Raw genomic sequence first — 23,137 nt, forward strand, 5'->3', positions numbered from 1 at the left:
ATTTTATCACCAACTTCTAGGAAGGTGGAATGCACATATATCAGGTCCATATAAAAAACACCATTTGATTTGTTTGAAAGTAGATCCAAGTTTGTCAGTGCCTCTTTCTCCCTTGTGTCCTCCCAGTGGCTTTGCAGGACTCCATGGTTCTGATTAGTTTCCACTGCAGTGACAGGTGTCTATTGGTAGTCCAAAGGCCTATTTTGTCTGACATTTCGGTGTACTCATGTTTGGTTTGGGTAAGCCTTGCAAATGTCTTTTGTGTGACATCTTATAGGTGAGCCAGTTTTCAGCCAGTATAACCAAGAGAGCCATGAGGACAAGCCCTGCCACCCACATTTGCATCAAATTCTCCACTGAGTAATCTTGCTTCAGGGTAGCTAGAGACAAAATTCAAAGGGGTCGAGCAATCACTGGTCATGTTCCATTCAATATCAACTCCAGAACTCTGAAATAAGAGCTCATTTCCCTATTTGTGATCCTACTCAGACTCCTCCCCAATGAGTTCATGCATACTTGTCTGTGAGCTTAGGTTCAGGTGTGAAGAATTATGGTTCCTAGGGGACCCTTGTAAATGGGGGAAAGAGGTGGTCATGGGGAGGTTGTGTTTGCTTTTTATTCCTTCCTTGTGTGGTGATTTCACTGAATGTCTAATCATATCCCTGCAATGGCTCTATACAGCTGGAACCCTAAATTGTCTCCTCTACACCTTCTTCACCCCACACCACTATTTGTGTTTCTGTCTCATACAAGACAAAAGGCACTGCTACAGTGTTGGTATCTGGGAAGTAGGCATTCTCTCCTCCATGGGTGCCCAATTGTCCATATATCATGAACTTCAAAGACCCCAGTGCCGCAACTATTGTATTTGCTTGGCTTGTAGAGTGACAGGACATAACAGATAAATGCAGCTGCCCTGCTCAGTGATCAGTAGCTGCTTTCCTCTGCTGCAAGTCTTATTTTCCCCCTCTGAGCAGAATGATGTATGCAAACAACATAAAAATGGGGCTCATGGCAGTGTTCCCAGTTAGTCACTCAGAGTGGATTCTAGTTTGTGCTGTAAGTTAGTTTGAGGATTCCTAGCAGCAACTATGCATTTGAAAAAGAGATGTGGGTTAGTCTCAGAATGTGTCAAGGCTCCATTGTCTTGACACCCCTTAACATGATTCTGAATGTTAGCCTTTCCTTTATCAATGGACCATGTGTTTTCAAAGGATATGGCCTAGGAAACTCTAAGAGAGGGTGTGAAAGTCAAATGTGGTGTGGGTGAGGAGTACTTTCCTCTTCATAGCCCTTAAGTAATAACTTTCAACTGCCCTATGGTTTTTTCTCAGTGCATCTCTTCATATGCCTGCTTGATGCCTAGGTCATGGACAGGCACCTGGAGACCCAAGGAGGGAGGACATAGGGCAGGGCCGGGCCAGGTTGCACCTATCTGTGACCACAATCTGCAGAGTTTCACTGGGGGCTGACTACATGTAAGGGCTTCCAATATACCAGCTGTAACACCTGTAGTTCCCTGAGAAGCTGAGGTTCACTGGGTCCAGAATGAAATTGCTTTGGTGTTCCCCCTTGGGACTGTGGCAAGGCAGCCTCTCTGTCCTTGGTCAGTAAAAATTTATCAAATGGCACATGTACTGAACCACATTGGAGGGAAATATTCTTTCCTGGCATCACCATCAGGCCTTGATCAGTGGAGAGGAAGGATTTGTCATTTAAGACTAAAAGAGAAGAGAGTGAGCTATTAGCAAGATTTTATTTCCTTTCCACTTCCCCCCACAACTAATGATGGATCCATGCTAAGAGAAGGTACTGACGTTTTCTGCTGCAAGGGAATGGGAGCTCGGAATATCCTATTTCATGACTACAGGATCTGTATTCTGTCCCAAACCACTGTAGGCAGGGCCAAGCAAATAAGCAGCCCGTGGAGCTTAGATGAGATGCCATCTTCAAGAGACAGAGATCTGGTCTCTGAAGCCAGAGAGGACATACAATTCTGTTCACAGTAACAACACGTGGTGTTGGGTTTTCTCCCCACACCACCACCAAGCAATTCTGTGACACCAGCTGGGTATCCTACAATTCAACTCAATTCTGACACTATCTACCTGAAGAGAGTGGCAGATCTCACAGGTTGAGGGCAGAATCCCACAGGACTCACTCACTTCAGACACCACCCTCAAGTCCAGGTTGTTATCTGTGCTTCTGACCAATCACCTATAAATCAGAGGTTCCCATAACCCCCACCTCGGATTCAATTTATTTGCTAGAGTGGCTCACAGGACTTAGAAAAACATGTTAGTTATTAGATCCCTGATTTAATATAAAAAGACATAACTCAGGAGCAACCAGATGGAAGAGGTGCATGGGACTAGGTATGGGGGAAGGGTGTGGAATGTCCATGCCTCCTTTGAGCCCAACGCTCTCTCTGAATCTCCACATGTTCACCAACCCTTAAGCTCTCTGAATCCCATCCTTTTGGGGTTTTTTTTTTATGGAGGTTTTGTTAAGTAGGCATGATCAATTAAATCACCAGCTATTGATGATAGAACTCAACCTCCAGCCCCTCTCCTTTCCTAGGAGGCTGGTGGTGGGGCTGAAAGTTACAACTCTCCAATTACATGGTTGGTTCCCCTGGCATTCTTGGGTGCTTTCCAAAAGTCACCTCACTAATATAAACTCAGGTGTAGTTGAAAAGGGTTTGTTAGGAATAAATCACCTTTAACACTCTTATCACTTAGGAAACTCCAAAGGTTTTAAAAGCTTTGTGCCAGGAACTGGACAAAGACAAAATATATATTCCTTATTATAAATCACAATATCACAAGCCATATATTGGGGAAAAGGCGGGGGGTGGTATCCTGAGAGTTTGAGAAGCTATGTCAGGGACTGACGGAGGTGACATTATATAAGAATAATGTCAGTAGGTACAGAAAGACCTGGAATCAGAGGGTGCACCCTTCTAGAAACACAGCGTTCAGGCTTTCCTGATGACAGTGCTTAAAACTGAGGACAGAACATAGCTCCCCACTTCTTAGGCATGGGCTGCATGTAGTGATTTACTTCCATTTAGAAAATCTTGGCAGGATGAAGAGTGACTTTACAGTGGAGAAACCTGCAAATGCTATCACATCCAGGTGTTCAAGGTCAACTTTGACAGTTGTATTCATCTCTCTTATATGTACCTTGATATGATGTGATGGAAATGGCACCATGACTCTGTGAGCTTCTTCACAGTAACCCAAAGCTTCTGTCTTATCATGGGTCAAACATCAGACAACCTTCAATAACAGGGTGTCCAACAACATATCTAGCCAGTGCTCCTCAAAGCTGCCAAGGTCATCAAAGACAAGAAAACTTCCACAGCCCAGAGAAGCCTAAGGAGAAATGCCAACTAAGTACTACGTGGGATGTGGTCTTAGAATAGATGAAGAACATTAGGTAAAAAATAAGGAAATCCAAATAAACCATGGACTTTAGCTCATGATAATGTATTAATATCGGTTCATTAATGGTAAGGAATTTACTATATATATATAAATGGAATAGGCTAACAATAGGGAAAATGAGGTGCCAGGTACAAGGGAACTCTCTGTCACACCATCTCAAGTTTTCCTAAAAATCTAAAACTGTTCTAAGAATGAAGTCTATGAAAAATAAGAGTGTATAGATACCCAAGGGCTGGACACCCTAGTGGTCTCCCCTGTCAACATCGGCTCCAGGGCTTCACTGTGCTCTGACCAGCTGTATATTTTCCTATATTGGCACTGGTGATGCCCTGCAGTGTCTGTATCCATGTGATTAATGATGAATTTAGCCATATTCTGAAATCCTCTTTGCTTTCCCACCACTTTGTACATTTAGTTTTCCAGGATCTCTTGTTGGTACAGATAAGATTCAGGTGTTCCACAGCAGGAGATCTACAGACTCATTCACGGAAATCACAGAACTGGGAGAAGCAGATATGTTAGGAATAGGAAGGTCCCCTGGAAGAAAATAAGGCCTAGACTCAGGTGGCCTGTCATGGAGAAACCATACTTTTTTCCTTCTCTTTTGGGGAAACACAGATAAATGAAGGTATGAAGGATCTATAATTCCTTCTTTTAAAAAATAGTTTCTTAAATACATTTTTGGGGCATATTTTTTAATGTGTTAAAACATCTATACTTAAAATTGACCATTTTAACCTTTTTAAGTGTATAATTTAGTGCTGTTAATTGCATTTGCCATATTGTTTAACCATCACCACTCCAAATAAGTCTCCAAATGGAAACTCAATAACTATTATGCAATAACTCCCCATTCTTGCTTTCCTCAGTTTCTTGTAACCTGAACTTCTATTCTACTTTCTGTTCAGGTCCTCTGCCCATTTTTTGATTGGATCATTTGTTTTTGTTGTTGTTGCTGTTATCGCGTCATATGAGTTCTTTATATATTTTGGATATTAAACCCTTATCGGAGGCATTGCTTGCAAATATATTTTCTCATTCAGATGGTTCTCTCTTTGCTTTGTTGACAATTTCTTTTGCTGAGCAGAAACTTTTTAGTTTGATGTAATACCATTCATTTATTTTTTCTCTTACTTCCCTTGCTTTTGAGGTCAAATTCATAAAATCCTCTTTAAGTCCAAGGTCCTTGAGTTTAAGGCCTACATTTTCTTCTATGCATTTTATTGTTTCAGGTCTTATATTTAGGTCCTTAATTATTTTTGAGTTAATTTTTAATTTTGAGCATTTTTTTTTGTTTTGGGTCTTATATTTAGGTCATTAATCCATTTTGAGTTAATTTTGGTGTGTGGCGATAGACAACAGTCTGGTTTCATTCTTTCATAGGTGGCTTTCCAGTTTTCCCAGCACCATTTATTGAAGAGACTTTCCTTTTTCCACTGTATGTTTTGGCTTTTTTTTACTTGCTCATATAAATATGCATTTACTTCTTGACTCTCAATTCTGTTCCACTGGTCCATGTGTCTGTTTTCCTGTCAATACCATACTGTTTTGATTACTGTTGCTTTGTAGTATAATTTGAAGTTGGGCAGAATAATGCCTCCGGCCTTGTGCTTTTTTCTCAGGATGACTTTGGCAATTTGAGATCTTTCGTGCTACCATACAAATCTGATGATTTTTTGTTCTATTTCTTTAAAAAAAATGCCGATGAGATTTAGATGGGGATTGCATTAAATCTGTATAATGCCTTAGGTAATATGGTCATTTTAACTCTGTTGATTCTTCTTATCCAAGAAGGAACATCTTTCTTTTTATTTTTAACTTCTTCAATTTCTTTTAATAGGGTCTTATAGTTTTCATTATGTAGGTCTTTCACTTGTTTCATTAAATTTATTCCTAAGTATTTTATTCTTTTTGTTACAATTGCAAAAGGAATTATTTTTCCACTTCCTTTTCTGACACTTCATTATTAGACTATAGGAAAGCTATGTATTTTCGAACATTGATTTTGTACCCAGAAACTTTACTCTATTTGCTTATTGTTTCTAGTAATATTCTTGTGGAGTCTATATAGACAATCATGTCATCTGCAAATAGTGATAATCTGACTTCTTCATTTTCTATTTGGGTGCTTTTTCTGTCTTTCTTTTGCCTGATTGCACCTGTGAGGACCTCTAATGTTATATTGAATAACAGAGGTGATAATGGACAGTTTTGCCTTGTTCCTGATCTTAGAGAAAAGGTTTTTAGTTTTTCACTGTTAAGTATAATGTTGGCTGAGGGTTTGTCATATACGGCTTTTATTACATTAAGGTACTTTCCTTCTATACCGATTTTGTTAAGTGTTTGATCATAAATGGATGCCATATCTTGCCAAAGGCTTTTTCAGCATCTGTTGATATGATCATATGATTCTGATTTTTTAATTTGTTTATGTGGTGTATCACATTAATTGGTTTGGGTATGCTGAACCATCCTCGTGCCTCTGGGATGCAGCTCACTTGATTGTGGTATGTAATCTTTTTAATATGTTGCTGTATTCTGTTTGCTACTATCTTATTTAGAATTTTTGCATTTGCGTTCATGAGAGATATTGGCCTGTAGTTTTCTTTTTTTGTGTTATCCTTACCAAGTTTTGGAATCACAGTTATATTGGCCTCATAAAATGTGTTGGGAAGTATTGCCTCCTCTTAGATATTTTAAGATTTTGAGGAGAATAAGTATTAAATCTTTGAATGTTTGGTAGAATTCACTGATGAAGCCATCTGGTCCTGAACTTTTACTTTTTGGTAGATTTTTAATAATTGTTTCAATATCTATATTGCTGATTGGTCTATTTAGATTTTCCAGTTCTTGATTTAGTCTTGGAAGGTTGTATTTTTCCAAGTACTTGTCCATTTCTTCTAGATTATTAAATTTGGTGTTGTATACTTTTTCACAGTATTCTTGCATCATCCTTTGCATTTCTGTGATATTGGTCATAATTGCTCTTCTTTCATTCCTGATTTTGTTTATTTGTGTCTTTTCTCTTTTTTCTTTCTTGAGTTTAGCCAGGGGTTTCCCAAATTTATTAACCTTCTCAAAGACTCAACTCTTTGTTGCATTTATTTTTTCTGTTGTTTTTTTGTTTGTTTGTTTCTTTTCAATTTCATTTATTTCTGCTCTAATTTTTATGATTTCTTTCCTTCTGCTGACTTTAAGCATCATTTGTTCTTCCTTTTCTAGTTCTTTAAGATGAAGCATTAGGTTGTTCATTTGGATTCATTCTTGTTTTTGGAGATAGGCCTGTAATGATATGAGCTTTCCTCTTATGACGGCTTTTGCTGTGTCCCAAAAGTTTAGATCTGTTGTACTATCACTATCATTGTTTCTATGTATTTCTTGATCTCTCGTTTTATTTCTTCTGTGATCCAGTTATTCTTCAGTAACATGTTGTTTAATCTTCATGTCTTCGTGGTTCTTCCTAACTTTTTTTTCTGCAGTTTATCTCTAGTTTCAAAGCATTATGATCAGTGAATATGGTTGGTATGATTTCAACTCTCATATTTATTGAGGCTGTCTCTGTGTCCTGTTATGTGGTCATTCTTGCGAATGTTCCATGTGTACTAGAGAGAATGTATAAGCAGCTGTTTTGGGATGGAAGGCTCTGTAAATGTTAATTATGTCCAGTTGGTCTAATGTGTCATTTAAGAATGTTATTTCCTTATTGAATTTCTGTTTAGATGATCTGTCCATATCTAACAGTGGGTATTTAGGTCCTCTACTATGATAGTGGTTTGGTCTGTTTCTCCCCTTAGTTTTGTTGGTAATTGCTTTCCATATTTTGAAGCTCTCTAATCAGAAGCATAGATATTAAGAAGTGTTACGTCTTCTTGGTATATGATTCCCTTTATTATTATGAAGCATCCCTCAGTATCTTCCTTTACCTTTTTTATTTTGAAGTCTATTTCATCCGATATTAGTACTGCTACTCCAACTTTTCTCCTAATGCTATTTGCATTCTTCAGTTTCTGTCTTCTTCCTTCTGATTTATTTCTAGATTTCTGTTTTTGATATCATTGGTCCTTTCCTCCATTTGGTCGACTCTGTTTTCCAAGCTTGTTATTTCATTGTTCGACTCTTGAAGTGTATTTATAATGTCCAGAAATTCTATTCTGTTCTTGAGGGTTTCAATTTTCTTGCCAAAGAACTCATTCTGCTCATCTAGTTGTTTTTTTCAGTTCCGGAAATTGTGATCTGACTCATTTCAGATCTCACTGAGTTTTTTGAGAAGTATCATCCTGAATTCTCTGTCATTTAATTGCATATTTCTATGTCTGGGAATAAGTCACATCCTCAAAGCCTTCAGATGCAGCAGCCTGGAGCAAAGGGAGAGTGGGAAATAGGTATGCAGTTGGGATGAGTGTACTCTGTAAACACTGGGAAGATGGAAAACACTTGACTGCCCATCTGTCTGTCTTTTTTTTTTTTTTTTTTTTTTTTGCTGTCTATCCTTCAGGTCAGGCAATTCCACTGATAATGGAGAAGAAAGGGGAAGGGTGGCCACTCTATGTCTGAGTCTCACATAGCTCACCTGGGCATATGTCACTCCCTGTGGGTCATCATTTCAGGTGTCTGCTGCACAGAGATAGTGAGGGCAGGTTGTGTCCTTGATTCCACACTTGTACACATGATTACATTTTACCACATCGAAACCAGAGTGTCCACTGTAAACTATAAATCAGATTATGTCACTCTCTGAACAAAACCTTCCAGTGCCTTCCAAACCCAAAGGATCTGCCTGATCAAGTACCTCCCAAGCCTACCACCCTCATGGCTAACACTTTTCCTCCTTGCCCATCTACCTCCAGCCACATTGGACGTCATGCTGTTCCTGGAATAAGGGGAGCATGTTCCCAATTCAGCTTTTGCACTGATTGTTCCTTCTTCCCAGAACACTCTTCCATTAAATATGTATAAAGTGTTTTCTCTCCACTTTGTTTATCTGCTCAAATATTACTGTCTCAGAGAATCCTTCTTAACTGTTCAATTGAACCATCCCTGCTCTTACAAACACACTCTATCCCCTTGTATAGCACTTTGGATTGTCTGATTTGGGGTATTCGTATCCGTGATGATTTCATCATTGTCTTCCCAAGGAAACGTGAGGTCATGGAGAGCAGAGATTATGTTTAGAACCAAATAGAGTTGTGAAAATAACAGCTCCTCAATAAAATCTAATAACTAGAGCTGAGTGATTGAATGAACAAATGAGCATCTAGGGGAACTGCAGGGTATCTATTCATTCACTGACTCAATGAACTTATTATAAGCTTAGTAAAAGTCAGACATGGCAAAGAAGGAAAAGAATGTCCTTGCCTTTATGGGGCCCAGCCAATAGGAGGCAGTTGAACAGACTTTAAGTAAAGAAACAACACACATATAATTATGAAAATCAAGCAGTACTCTTGAAAAAAATGACATAGATAATAAAGGCTCTGTTCATCAGTCTGGTGACCAAACCGAAGTTGTAACAGAAACAAGGAGCAAACAGCAAGGAAAAAATCGCCTGAGATCTAGATGAACAAGCCATTCAACTAGGGAGAAATCTAAGAAATCATGCTACAATGGCAGAAGATAGGATGGGGTGAGGACGCGAAGCTGCCCAGTTCCCAGTAGCTGAGTGGAACATAACCTGTGGCAGAGGCAATGGAAGCTATGGATGCCACTTAAAGGAGTTGTGTCCATTAGTGGATTTTCACAGAGACAGACCTGCTCACTCTGAGCACCAGTGCTGATTCGGCTGCATGCAGGGGGCACCAGGGACTTACGGTGGGACACTGAGTTGTCAGAGTGAGGGTCAAGGGGAGAGCGGCTCTGTACAGAAGTGTCAGCAGTATCCATTGTTCTTCTGTTGGGCTTTCCCTGCTCCAGTGTGTGAACTCAGCACCGGCATAGTGGAGACATCACACTGGATAACAGAAGTCTCTCATCCCAGAGGATTCCCTGAAACTCTACCACCCTCAACTCATGGCCCCACCTAAGCCACGTCCAGGTGTATCCTAGGTGAGTCAGGTGCTCTTTGCTGAGCTGTGCCTAGACTCACACTGGTAGCAAATGACTTCGGTTTCTGGTGTGGCCTTTTGAGGCAACTATAAGTACAGCATCTGTGGATTGTTTGCTGAATCTTAACAGATGGCCCCAGAGGGGCACAGCCTGGGGAAAAATTGGGCCTGCAGCTGAACCCTTCTCAGGACCGTGCCACTGGACACCTACCTACTACACAAAGCCATATTAATAAGACCAAGAGACTTAGGAGCTTTGCCTAGTACATAGAAACAGACATAGAAAGGCAGCCAAAATGGGAAGACAAAGAAGCAGAAACCATATGAGAGAATAGGACAGAAATCTAGAAATAATGAGTCAAACAATCTAACAGATGCAGAGTTCAAAATACTGGTTATAAAGATGCTCAATGAACTTATGGGAAGTGTAGATTAATTCAGTGAGAACTTTAACAAAGAGATAAAAAACATAAAATTGGAAATGGAAATTATAAAAAGGAACCAATCAGAAATGAAGAATACATTATTTGAGATGAGAAGTATATTAAATGGAATAAACAAAGTGAATAAAGAAAAGGATCAAATGACTTAGAGGATGGGAAATCCAAAGACACTCAATCAGAATGGCAAGAAAAAAGAAGCCAAGACTATACCAATAATTTAAGAAGCCTATGGGACACTATTAAGGTAAAAATATCTGTGTCATAGGGGTACCTGAATGAAAATAAGATGTTGAAGAGCTATTTGAAGTAATAATTATGGAAAACTTCCCTAACCCGGTGGAGGAAATAAATATACAACCCCAGGAAGCTCATATAATCCCAAAAATCAGGAACCCAAAGAGGTCCACACCAAGACACATCATAATTAAAATGCCAAAGGTTAAATACAGAAAGAGAATCTTAAAAGCAGCAAGAGAAAAGCAGTTAGTTACCCACAAGGGAGCACTCATAAGACTGGCAGATGATTTATCAAAAGAAACCTTGTAAGACAGAAGAGATTGGCACAAAATATTCAACGTGATGAAAATCCAGGATATACAACAAAGAATGCTTTATCCAGCAAAGCTATCATTTAGAGTCGAAGCTCCCCCCTCTCCCAAAAAAGCTAAAGGAATTTATCACCATAAAGCAACTATTACAAGAAATGTTGGAGAGATTTCTTTAAGAAGAAAAATATGTATCAAAAACAGGAATAAAGAATGGTAATAACTACATTTCTATCAACAAGTACCTCAAATGGAAAATGATTAAGTGCTCCAACAAAAAGATAGAGTAGCTGAATGGACAAGAAAAGAAGATCCCTACATATGCTCCTACAAGAGACTCACTTCAGATTAAAAGACACACACAAACTAAAAGGAGTGGGATGGAAAAAGATATTGCCTTGATGGACCTAGAGGGTATTGCACTAAATAAAATGGGTTGGATAAAGTCAATCTAAAGAACAAAATAAACAACAACAACAACAACAACAACAAAAGCAGTAATAAACCCATAGATACAGAGAATATTTAGTGAGATACTGGATGGGAGAGGGTTTGGGGGGAATGGAAAAAAAGACAGCAGGATTAAGAGGTACAAATGGATAGTTGTAGAATATACATGGAAATGTAGAGTGTAGCATGGGAAAGATGGTTAATAATATTGTTATAAATATGTTAGGGGGAAGAGGGGTACCAGATTTAGTGGGGAGTTCACTTTGTGGGTTATGTGGATCTCTGCTCACTGTGCTATACACCTGAAACTGGTATATTATTGTATGCCAACTATAATTGAAAAAAAATCATTGAATTGTACAATGTAAATATAAGCAACTAATTGTCTATTACATTTCAATAAAGACAAACAAACAAACAAACAAACAAACAAGCAGTGACACAAGAGATGGTAAATGGAAGGAGAATAGGTTTACCTCACCGTGACTGTGGAAGACATTTTCAGAGCTGATGCCTGAATGACAAGGAAACTATCCTATGAATACCAACAGCAGGCTCTTGCTATATTTCCAAATTGATGTTTTTTGGATATTTTGTCACAACCAGACCCTCCTCGTGTTTGAGGTGCCCTTAGCATAACTTGCTGATAACTACATGTATGTCACCCCATTCCTCACTTACTGCATTTTCCCTGATGCCAGTGTCAAAGGAGCAGGAAGAGAAGTAGGGAGACCAGTAGGACGATGGACACTGAAACCCTGATCAGGACTTTCAGGTACCTTTTGAGACCTCGACATGAATGACGTCATCGATGAGCCAATGGTACCATTTAATCAAGCACCCGCCATGTGCCAGGCATGTGCTGGGTCTGTCACTATGTCCTCAAACCCTCATGAAGGTCATAAACTAGGGGACTGCAGACTCCACCCACACATTCACAGATGAGGAAACTGAAGCTCAGGAAGGTTGGTCACATGCTGCAGGTCACACAGCCAGGATGAGGCAGTGCTGGGGCTGGAACCAGGGACCGCAGGTCCCTGTGTTCTCCTCACGCTACCCCCAAGGCAGACGCCAGCTTCATGCTCTGGGCTCCACACCTTCAGGGGGCAGTCCCTAGCCTCATCTGCAGCAGAGGGTCCTTCCTTATCACCTTCCCCCCACCAACACGAGAGACCAGAATGGGGGAAGGCATGGGCTGGATGCTGCATCTCTCTGGGTCTGGCTCCACCCTGCAGGGCCTGATCCCGTCGAAAGGTCTGCTGGGCTGGGGGCTCTTCCTTCTTGTACTCTGTGAGGCCAGGCTCTCATCCCACCTAATCTCCCAGGGGTATGAGCAGGACAGGACAGGTGGCCACTCAGAAATGCTAGACACTCAGAAGAGAAGGGTCCCCAGGCAACAGCAGGAGCAGCAGAGCTGAAACTAACCCATCTGGCCCCAGCTCACTTCTCTGTGCTGTGCTCCTGAGCAGAGGAGAATGGCCTGAAACTCCAGCCACTATCACTCAATCCCTCCCTGTATAGTGTCACTGTTACCCTGTGAAGGGAGCAGGCCCAAGACATCACATCCTGGGAACCTTCTCTGTGAAGCCCCCTTCTCAGGAGGTCAGAGCCAGATCTGGAAGGAAATCCAAGCTCTGAGCAACAATTCTGTCCTTTTACACGTGGAAAAGTTGAGGCCCAGACAGGGAGAGGTGTGTTCATGTCAGGGTCTCCAGAGGCACCTGGAACCAGTGCATAACTCAACTCTGCCCCTTACAGATCCACCTCCACTTGCCAGACCCTCACTCACCCCTCTGCTGGCCTGGATCCGTAGAGGTGGAGGCCCAATCCTCAAAGCCTCCTGGGGATCAGGATGGGGTAAGAGGTGGGGCTTCATCTCTCTACCCTCTTTTCCTCCCCAGCATGGACCCCATATCTTCCTCTGCCATGATCTTCCAGCCCCAGGCCCCTGGACCCCTATGGTCCCCCAGCATCTCTGCTTGACTCTCAGGCCCATCATGACACAAGCCCATCCTTGAGTATCTGATTTCCTTCTCTATATAGATAGGACTCCTGGGCCCCTAGGGTACCCTGACACCAGATGGTCACAGGCATCCTCCAAGGGATCACATAACTTGGCTCAGCCCAGATGGTGGGTTTGGAGAGGGTCCCTGGAAGGAATAAGAGGCTGGATCACAAAGCCCTTCCCCACCCCTCACACCCAGCTCAGCCCAAGGACCTCTCTGTGTATCACCTCATCCTAGGACCACTTGCTCTCTCCTGAGCCCCAGAGGCTGAAGTGAGAGGGGGACATGGAGCCTAGGGAAGACTTACTTGCCTGCACACAGGTGTTCTGACCCAGACTCAGCCCTTCAAGGGAGGCCCCATGAGAGATTTACACCTGCATTTGAGCTGGTTCTCTTCTCATCAGGCCCCAGACACTTGAGGGGCCCGAGTCTTCCTTTCTGCTTGAGCAAAAGCATGCAGCCTCCCAATTCCCTCCTTCTATCCCCTATCCCTCTCCACAACTGACTGAGGCTGAAAAGAGCAGAGAAGATGGACAGCATGGTGCCTGCTCTGAGTGCCCCCATGTGCAGCTGGAGGACACCCTGGGTCTGAAGGACATATACACATAGAACGTGGTGAGTCAGGAGCTGCCACCGCCCTTCTGGGTTCCCAAAGCTGTGGACCTACAGGAAGGGGATGGTCCTCCCTGGGTCTGACTCTAGGTGTCCCCAGGATGAGGGCTCAGGAAGACACCAGGCTCTCCAGAGGCACTAAGCCCAGATCTGACGTTTCACCTGACCCCCAGAATCCTGCCTGGTATGCGCCCCGGCTCAGAGAGGGCAGGTCCCTGGTCACATCCTGAGTCAACCCCTGACAGGCTGGGTTCAAATAGGACAACCACTTATTTCCTCAGCTCTCCACAAATGGGACTTACTTTCTGTCTTCAACTAGTCCATTAACAAATATGTACTGACCAGCATTGGTGCCAGAACCAAAAATATATCCATTATGAAAGAGGCCCACTTCCTACATCTTGAGAATTCATATTAGCAGATTGTGGACATTCTAAGAATAATGTTACAATTAATTTACTTACAAATTAAAAATAATAGGTAATATGAGAATTAGTGGGTACCATGACTGAATTGTGGTTGAGGAAATGTCTGTTGAGGAGGTGGAGACCTAAGGGGTGAGAGTGAGAACATTCTAGAGAAGAAAGAACATTCTAGAGAATCCAAGAGACATAGAGACTGTTGGATAGGGAGGAAGAGAGGGAGAGGTGGTACTAGTCATGGGATGCTGTCTACCATGCAAGGATTCTGTCTTTTGAACAGAGGGCTTTATAGGAAGGGAGTATTTTGGTCAGATGGTTAGGAAGATTATATGTGTTATAGATGGAATAGGGAAATGCAACACTTGTAAATAAAAATAGAGAATAAACAGATTATACCCATTATTGAGTGCCAAACAATAGTACAAAATAGCTTATATGATATACCATGTAACCTTTGCGTACCCATTAGCATTCACAAACACATTTAGAAAAGAGAAATTATAAAAAAAATCTCATTATTTCCTGTCCTGTGGATTCAGCTGGGGGTTTGGGAGGAACTGGCAAGATCTACATGGCTCTAAAAAGCTGACATGGGAAAGCACAGAAATGTTGAATGATGAACTGTGTGTGTTTGTGTTTGAGTGTGTGTGATTGTGTGTTAGCATATATGTTCGTGAGTCTGTGTATTTGTGGGAATGTGTATTTGAATATGCGAGAGTGTGTGATTGGTTTTTTTGAATGTCCGATTGTGTGAGTTTTATATGAGTGTGTGTGTCTGTGTATGACTGTGTGTTTATGTGAGTGTGTGAGTGTGTTTTATGTGAGTATGTGTGAGTCTAAGTGTGTGTTAAACATGTAAGTGTGAGTGTGTGTGCTTATATAATGTATGTGTGTGTGTTTGTGTGAGTGTGCATGAGTGTATGTTAGTGTGTGTCAGTGTGTATGTGAGTGTGTGTGTGTGAATGTGAGTGTGTGCATCCCCACAATCACTGCACCCATCTCTCTGGGAGGAAGCAGAATGAGAGCTGAGGGTGCAGGGTCACATCTGGATGATCATGAATGTCCTTGAGCTCAGACACCAGAGCCTGGATTCACCCTGGAGGCAGTGGGGACCATGGGAGGGTTTGAACAGGACATGGATAGACTGTGAAATGGAAGCTGTGAGGAGTTGTGTGGAGGGGACATGGACAAGGGGGTGAGGATTGGGGCTCGATGCTCAGAGAGAGCAGGCATTGACCGTTGCCTTGGTGTGTGAAGGATGACTGTCCCTCCCTCCTGGCTCACTGGAGACACCAAGGTGCCTCAGAGAAGTGAGCTAAGTAGGGAAGGGGATCCTGGGGTTGTGCATCACACGTCTGCTCCCCAGGACAATGCAGGTGCCTCCTGGCCTTGGATGCAGGGCCCATGTCCCACAGCATCTCTCCCCTGACAATGCCTCTGGTAGCAGTAGAGCCTTCTGTGTACCTCCTTGGGTGAATCATTTGGGTCCCTTTTGCCTCTTCAGAGCAACTTCTATGCTGGGTGTCACTCTCCTAACCAGGAGACTCTTCAAGACTCAGACAAGCTTGACATTCACGAGAGCTCCTGTGCAAGGGCAGTAAACACACACATGTACACACATGTGCATACCAGACACACACATGTACACAGAACCACATGTATGTATATGCATACATAGACACAGTTATGTACACACATGCATGCACGAGTACGCATAAACACATAGATACACATATACACACGTATATAGAAACACTCACTTTAGTTATCAGTTGTGGCACTTCTGCTTCCTGAATTATTGAAGGACACTTAAGTAGGCTACTTCCTTTCTTGTCCTCAATTCCCTGAAGTGGAGCCCAGTGAGGATAACCCCAACCCAACAGGTGTGGAGAGGATTCACCTGCCTGAGGTATGGTGGGAACGAAATCAGAAAGTCACAGAGCCAGATCAATATGTTGGGATTTGACATATTGAGGAGGAGAGATACCTCATCCAATGAAGGAAGGCTCCAGGGGCAGACCTCATGTGTGGAGTCACCTGAATCCTGACAAAGGTCTCTGCAACAGTGGGGACATCATGGTCTTTTTGACAAGTGGTGCTGGAATAATGGGGTAAGTCTATGAACAAGGAGGACTTGCATACCTGCTTCTCACCATGCACAGTAGTCGATGACAGATGGACTTCAGAGCAAGACATGAAAAGCAATTTGATTACCTCTCTTTTGCAAAAAAGCATTGGAGACTATCTTCCTAGCTTTTTTAGAAACAAATATTTCTTCAAATGGGCCCACAACCATGAACTGAGTGTAAGTATGGATACATTGGAATACAGTAAAGCTATGAACATCTGTCCTCATAGACACCAGCAAGGAAACCACACAGAGGATACAGTGAGAGAAGATATTTGCAAGGCTTGAGTGAAGCAATGGACTGGTCCTCTAATATTTGAAGCAACACCTACAAATCTGTAAGATGACAGGAGACAGCAGTCAAAAAACAAGCAAAAAAAATCACTAAAAATAACTTACAGACATTGATATCCAAATGAACAGTAATCTTAAACAAGTTCCTTGGCTTCTTACATCTTCAGGAAATGACATTAAATCACACGTTGTATCAATACACACAGAATGGTAAAAAAACATAAGAGAGAAACATTGAGAGTTGACATGGATGTCAATCTAGTAAGATCTCAGAAACAATGATGGGAGTGACACTGGTGTGGCTGCTCTGGAAAACTGTTCGTAGCATCTTGTAAAACTGAGAAGCGTTGATATTAATTTTTTTTAGCAATTTCTGATGAAACAGCTTTGTTTCTCTATTGGTTGGTCTGGCCGCCATTTTCAAAATCAGTCAACTGATTATATTTGTGAGGGTCTATTTCTTGCTCTCTATTTTATTCCACTGATCTATGTGTCCCCTCTAGCCAATATCGTTCTCTCTTTATTACAGAAGATTTATAATAGGATTTGAAATTGGATAGTGTGAGCCCTCCCACTCTGTGTTCCTTCAAAATTGTTTTGGGTCTTACAGAATTTTGCTTTTTCATATAAATTTTAGAAGTAGCTTGTTAATATTTAAAACAATCTTCTGATGCTCCATTCTAAGTGAAGTTTTTGAAAATGCTTCACCCTACTTGTAGTCCCTAAGGAGATATCTAGTCTAGAAAGTAGGAGTTGAGTGGCTGACTATTTCTGTCCTGGAAAGTGCAAGATTAATTGTGCATCCATATTTCCCAGGCTCACCCACACTGATACTCTTTCCTACTCAGCAGAGGCATTTGTCCTTCCTAGCAGGACATTAATTATAACACAGGAATATTTAACATTTTAAGGCTACAACCAGTCCTCTTGATGTGTTTAGGAGAATTCAACAAAGAACATCCACAGCCACTCATGTATACTTTTCTGTGATAAAAATAACCACCTGAGGGAGAAATCTCAACACTTCACAAAATGTGAATGTAGATTCCGTTAGTCCTCAGCTCAGCCACTACTTGCTGTCCTCGGACCTCAATTGAACTATGAGGTCCTGTATCACTTTTGAAACAAGCTCTAGTTTGTCCTGTTGAAGGTGTTTGGTTCTCTGCACAGGAAGGGTAAAATGTCTACATGTTCTCACAATGCAGTTGTGAAAGTAAACGACTCCAGAAGACATAAACCTATAAAAGTCTACATAAATCATACATAAGCCATATACTCATATTTATATTTTCCTTCTCTATAGAATTCAGGACCCTTAAATAAGGTACACACCTGTGTCCCACAAGCCAGTGTTGAATCTTCTCCCCACCCCACCCACAGGATAACGTACAATATGGAAGGTAGTTGGGGGAGATTGTGGTGGTCCATGGTTTTATGAAAAACCTTCTAGATACATGTGCACATTCCCAGTCAAGGCTGGGCCAAGTCTGGGTCTGCACCCCTCCTGAAACTAGATGAGCTGTCCTGACCTGTGGATTCTGTGATGACAATTTTCAATTTACTTTGCAGGATCAAGTTGTTGCTGTTTATCTATCAAGAAATGTGCTAAACTCTCACTGGAAGTTTTGTAGCAGAGCTCTTCATGATTTATTTTTCAGTTGTTAAATGAAACTCGAGATAATGTTACAGAATGTGGTGAGCAGAATCTCCAGACAACATTGGTGCCATCCACTAGGTGCCCATCACACAGGGGTACCCAACTTCTTCTCACCCTAAAAATACCAGGTGCTGAGGGTCTGACTTGAGCCCCATCACTGAACACAACACATGTCTAAAGTGTCACCTTTAGTTTTAAGGCTACAACCAGGCTACAACTCTACAATCACATATTGATTTTAACAAGTTTGCTGCCCTTTAAAAATGATAACAATTATACAGTTTACAGCATTTAACATTCTCTGGCCAGGTGAATGTATAAAAATGGTAATAATATGAAACCATTTTTAGAAGAAATGTGAAATGTGTCTCCACCTAATATTTATTAGGCCTTTGACCAGTTGCATATTTTTTTACTTTACTGACAAATGGAAAGCAGGTAACCGGACAGTTTAATTCTGCATTTCTAGAAAAAAAAACAAAACATTTAAACTACTTTTTGTTGTGGTAGCTGGCATCACTTTTTGTGTATTAGCAGAAACTCAGTTTTTTCCATTTCTGTGGAGAGGAGAGAGAGAGAGAGAGACAGAGACAGAAACAGAAACAGAGATAAGGAATGATAATGAACAAATTTGATAAGACTGACCCAACAAATTACAACTAACTGAGTCATTTGAGAAAACAGAAATTTATTTTATAGTCTTTGAATCTGAAGGCCATAAAAATTGATTAACAGGTGGAGATGATGATAGATAGATATAGATAGATGATAGATAGATGCATTCATTCTCAGATACACAGATACGTAGATAAATACATAGGTACATAGATAAATCCACAAACTCTCCAATATTTGCTATCATCAGTCTTCCTTACCTTTCCTGATCTCTAGGTAAGTTTTTCTTACATCAGGCTTGGAGATTATTTTTTCAAACTCTCTTGATCTGTAATAGGCTTATCACATTGTGCAAGTAAAGGTGTACAACGTGCTGATTTAATGCACTTATATATTATAGTAATGCCATGTTAGCAATAGCTAACACCTACATCAGGTCACATACTTTCCAAATCAGGTCACATACTTTTCACTTTGTTTGGTGCTGAGAATGTGTAAGACCTTGTTTGATAGCAAATATCAAGTACATAACCCAGTATTGTTACCTGTCACCACCATGCTGCACATTAGACCCCAAGGGTCATTACTGTCATAGCAGGAAGTGTAAACTCTGACCAACAGCTCCCCATAACCACCCCTCACCAAGCCTGTGATACCACCACTCTGCTATTTTTACGAGTTTGGCTTTTTTTGGTTCCACATGTACGTGAGATCATATGGTGTTTGTCTTTCTCTAGAGAATAAGAAGGGTTGTCACAGAAGGTCCACCATGTAGAAAGAGAACACCCACATTTAATGGAAGAGAAATCCTGTGCAGGGAACACTGGACGTTTTCCTGCATCCAAACCCTGTTCACTCTCCTGGACATTCTCTGCAGACAGCTCCCCTAATTTATGGTGCAGATTTTCTCTAAGAACCTTCTGGGGTCATCAGGTGATGTTCAAGTCACCAGCACTCTGAGTGGCACACTGTCCCCTCCTACACTGACCTTCTGCTGCCCCCTGGATCCTCTTGGGCTTTACTGAGCCTGAAACAGCATCACCCTGAAGACCCACAAGATCAAGCCAGTCACGCCCATCCAGAAGAGATTCTCCAGCATGTAGTCTTGGGGCGGGAGGCTGGGAATTGTGGACAAAGACGTCACAGAGGTTACACAGACCACAGTCCTCCAGGATGCTCTATGCGCAACAGGGCATCTGCTCCCTGACAGGACATGACCCTCTGCACTGCCTCTTATGGTGCTGACGTCAGAGCGACATTGGAGGATCAGACTCTATCCAGAGCCCACGACAGGGCCCTGTTGGGTCAGAAGGGACAGCTTCTCAGACACACCTGGAGACCAACATGGAAGCAGGGGCTGGCTCCTCTACTGAAACCCCTTTTCATCTTGGCCCCCAGATCTCACAGTCCTCTCTCTGGCCAAGGAGACCTGTGTCTCCTCACCCACCCTCTCTCATGGGGCTCCCCTCCAAGCAGAGACTCCATGGACCTGTCTGGTGCCTGAAAACCTAAATTGGGCAGCATGGGACTCCCTCACCTGAGACCAAAATCTTGTGTCAGTCACTGGGGTGTGAACACACCTGGAGAGTGTTCCTTTCACTGCTATAGCATCTGAACGTCCCCCTGTGGTTTGAGATCATGGATGCTACAGGGAACAGGGCCTGGTATCACCCATCCGCTGTTGCTGTGAGTCCAGGGTCCTGGGGGGAGGGGCTGTGTTTTCCTTTTTTAGTCAGAATGAACCTGCCAAACCTCTGCTTTGAGCCAAAGAGGAGGGTCACATTCCCTCATGAGGTCACAACAGGGCTTGGCATGGCTGACAGTTGGGTTTTTTTTGAGAATCCTAGGAGAGGAGGAAGCAGTGTGTAAATGGGGGCCATACCTCCTCACTCCCCCAGGGCTGGGCTGTGAGGGGGGACACCTTGATTGCAGAACCCCTTCCTGAGCGTAGAGGCTGAGGTGGAACCCTGAGTGTTTTCTCACCTGTCTCCACAAGCCAGTGGAACTGTAATAGTAACAGCGATACACCTCTGCAGTGTGCTTTGTCATCTGTGTGATGGAGAACTTGGCCTTGTCACTGGGCTCCAGTGGGGTCTGTCTATATCAGGATGCTGAACTGCCTCTTTATCCAGAAGAAACTGTATGGCCCCCAAGGTCCTCCAACATCAGATGGTCACAGGCTCTCCCAGGGGATCAAAGAGCTTGGCTCGGCCCAGATGATGTGTTAGGGGATGGTCCCTGGAAGTAATTAGAGGCTGGGTAACAGACAGTCCCCAGCCTAGTCTGCAGCTCTCAGCACCAAACACTCTAGACATTCCCCACCCATTGGACTTGCTGTTCTCTATCTCCAGCTGCCTGGGGGTGGCCCTTTGTCCCCCATAAGGACATGGGACCTGGGAACCCTGGAGAAAGACTTACTTGCCTGCACACAGGTCCTTGGGCCTACACTCAGCCCTGAAAGAGAGTCCCCATGAGATATAGGCCCTGAGTCCTGAGCTGATCCCTCCTCCCCATGAGCTTTCTGAGGCCTGGGGACTCTGACTGCCCAGGGCCTGGCTGTGGGGCAGGGTCCCTCCCAGACCAGGGTTTTCCTCCTGTCCTCATCTCACCAAGGCAGAGCAAAGTTGTGAGGGTGAGTGTCATGGTGTATCCTTCCTCTGGTGGGAGAGACCACAGAGCCCCCAGACAGACACACACACAAGATGTGTCTTGGGGTTGTTACATTAGCAGCCCACAGGAAGGGGAAACACCCCAAGAACAATACTCTGGTTTCTAGGATGGAGCAGTACAGAGACCTGGAGACTTTCTGAGAAGCCCCTTGCATGTGAGGGGACCCAGGACCCAATCTTCCCTCTAGAGCCTCCTCCCATGGGCCCCCTCACCCTCACCCATCTACTGACACCTCCTCGTGGGATCCTCACTGTGGACAGTGATCACTCAGGCCCTTGAAACATTTCAGGAGGATGTGGGAGCCTGTGCCCCACAAAGCTCTGAATAGCAGGGACAAACATTTACCATCCAGCTGTGCAGTTCAGGCAGCATCCCTGTGACAGTGAGCCCTCAGGAGAAATGCAAGGAATTAGGGAAGGAAAAGTGACCCTTCTATGGACACAGAGTGTGACTTTCTTTCTGTCTCAAACCCTTCAGAGACTTCTTTTCCGAATGACAGCACCCACCCCACCCTCCTAGGAATAAGCCTCTGAGTCATTCTGCTTCCCATCGCCCCTCGTCCATCAGGCAGAGCTGTGCCCAAATCATGTGGTCCTTCCCTCTGATTTAGAGGCTAGTGAGTGGGTAGTTCTTTTATATGGAGAATAAAGCAGATAATTAAATATTCCCCATCGTCCACATTCCATGTGACCTTGAGCAGCCACGTCCACCTCTGAGCCACTGTTTCTTCATCTGCATCATGTCATCTTGAGGCCCAGTTCTTGCCGTGGTTGTGGGATCAGCAGTCCCAGGACATAGAGGGATATATCCTTGTTTTTTTCCAGATCTGATTAAGACATTTGGGGTGAGACATGAATGGAATAATTTGTCAGACTCCATGTCATCAGGGTGGATGATAGCAGTGCCCACTCAAGAGCCCCCATCTGTTTCTGATGCTGAGAAGTGCTATTTACAATATTTCTGAAATATGTACCAAAGTCAAAGCACACAAAGAGATTGAAAGTGCCCAGTCTCCAGGAAAACACAACAAATAAGAGAGGCCAAAGCTGAGTGGCCACTGGTGCCTGGGTTTAGCAAGGGATCATCAGAATGCAAGTGCCTGTGTCTGTGTGGACAGAGAGTGGCCCAGGTTCTCAAAGGAAGGAGGGGATCTGGGCTCAGGGTTAGAGTTAGAGGCACTGTTGTCCCTGCTCCCATGTCTGGGAATGGGCCCTGGGCCACCTCTGCCTCTGACTCAGTCCCTGGTCAGCATGAGCCATGTCCCCCATGTGTGTGAAACTGATTCTATCCTATCTGGTGTGACATGGTTATCTGCTCAGATGTGAGTGTGTGGTCTGCAGAGTTATTAATTGAGTTGTTACGTTTGGAGAGATAAAACACGATGAAAGCATAAAACTCATTTTATTTCAACCATGTACAAACATTTGAAATAATAAAGAAAAAAATTGAATTATTGGAACAACAACAGGTGTTATACTATAGAAGAATATGAAATTTTAGACATGAACTAAGCAAATACCTTAGAGGAAATAAAGAAATATTTGAAGTAACACACTCAAAATACTCCTTTCATCAAAGAGAAGACACAGCTAAAGATACAATTATGAAATTGGAATACAATGCTGAGGAAATTTGTAAGACTAAGACAGAGAAACTGGATTTAGAAAACCAAGATGCACAGGGAACAGCAAGAGAAGGCCGGTGGCTCTGTGACATTCAGGAGAAGGGCAGTGAGGATGACACTGCTATAATTCCAGAGGCCAATGGTTGCACAGTTTGCAGAGAAGCAGAGAGAACATATAGGG

At 42.7% G+C, this 23,137-nt stretch overlaps 1 pseudogene; it reads right to left on the reverse strand.

Moving 5' to 3' along the window:
* Positions 1-198: 198 nt before the first annotated feature.
* On the reverse strand, positions 199-22,591 carry LOC118611478 (annotated as a pseudogene).
* Positions 22,592-23,137: the final 546 nt, after the last annotated feature.

The sequence above is a fragment of the Rousettus aegyptiacus genome, unplaced genomic scaffold (genome assembly GCF_014176215.1).
Source record: "Rousettus aegyptiacus isolate mRouAeg1 unplaced genomic scaffold, mRouAeg1.p scaffold_m13_p_14, whole genome shotgun sequence".
Lineage (NCBI taxonomy): Eukaryota > Metazoa > Chordata > Mammalia > Chiroptera > Pteropodidae > Rousettus > Rousettus aegyptiacus.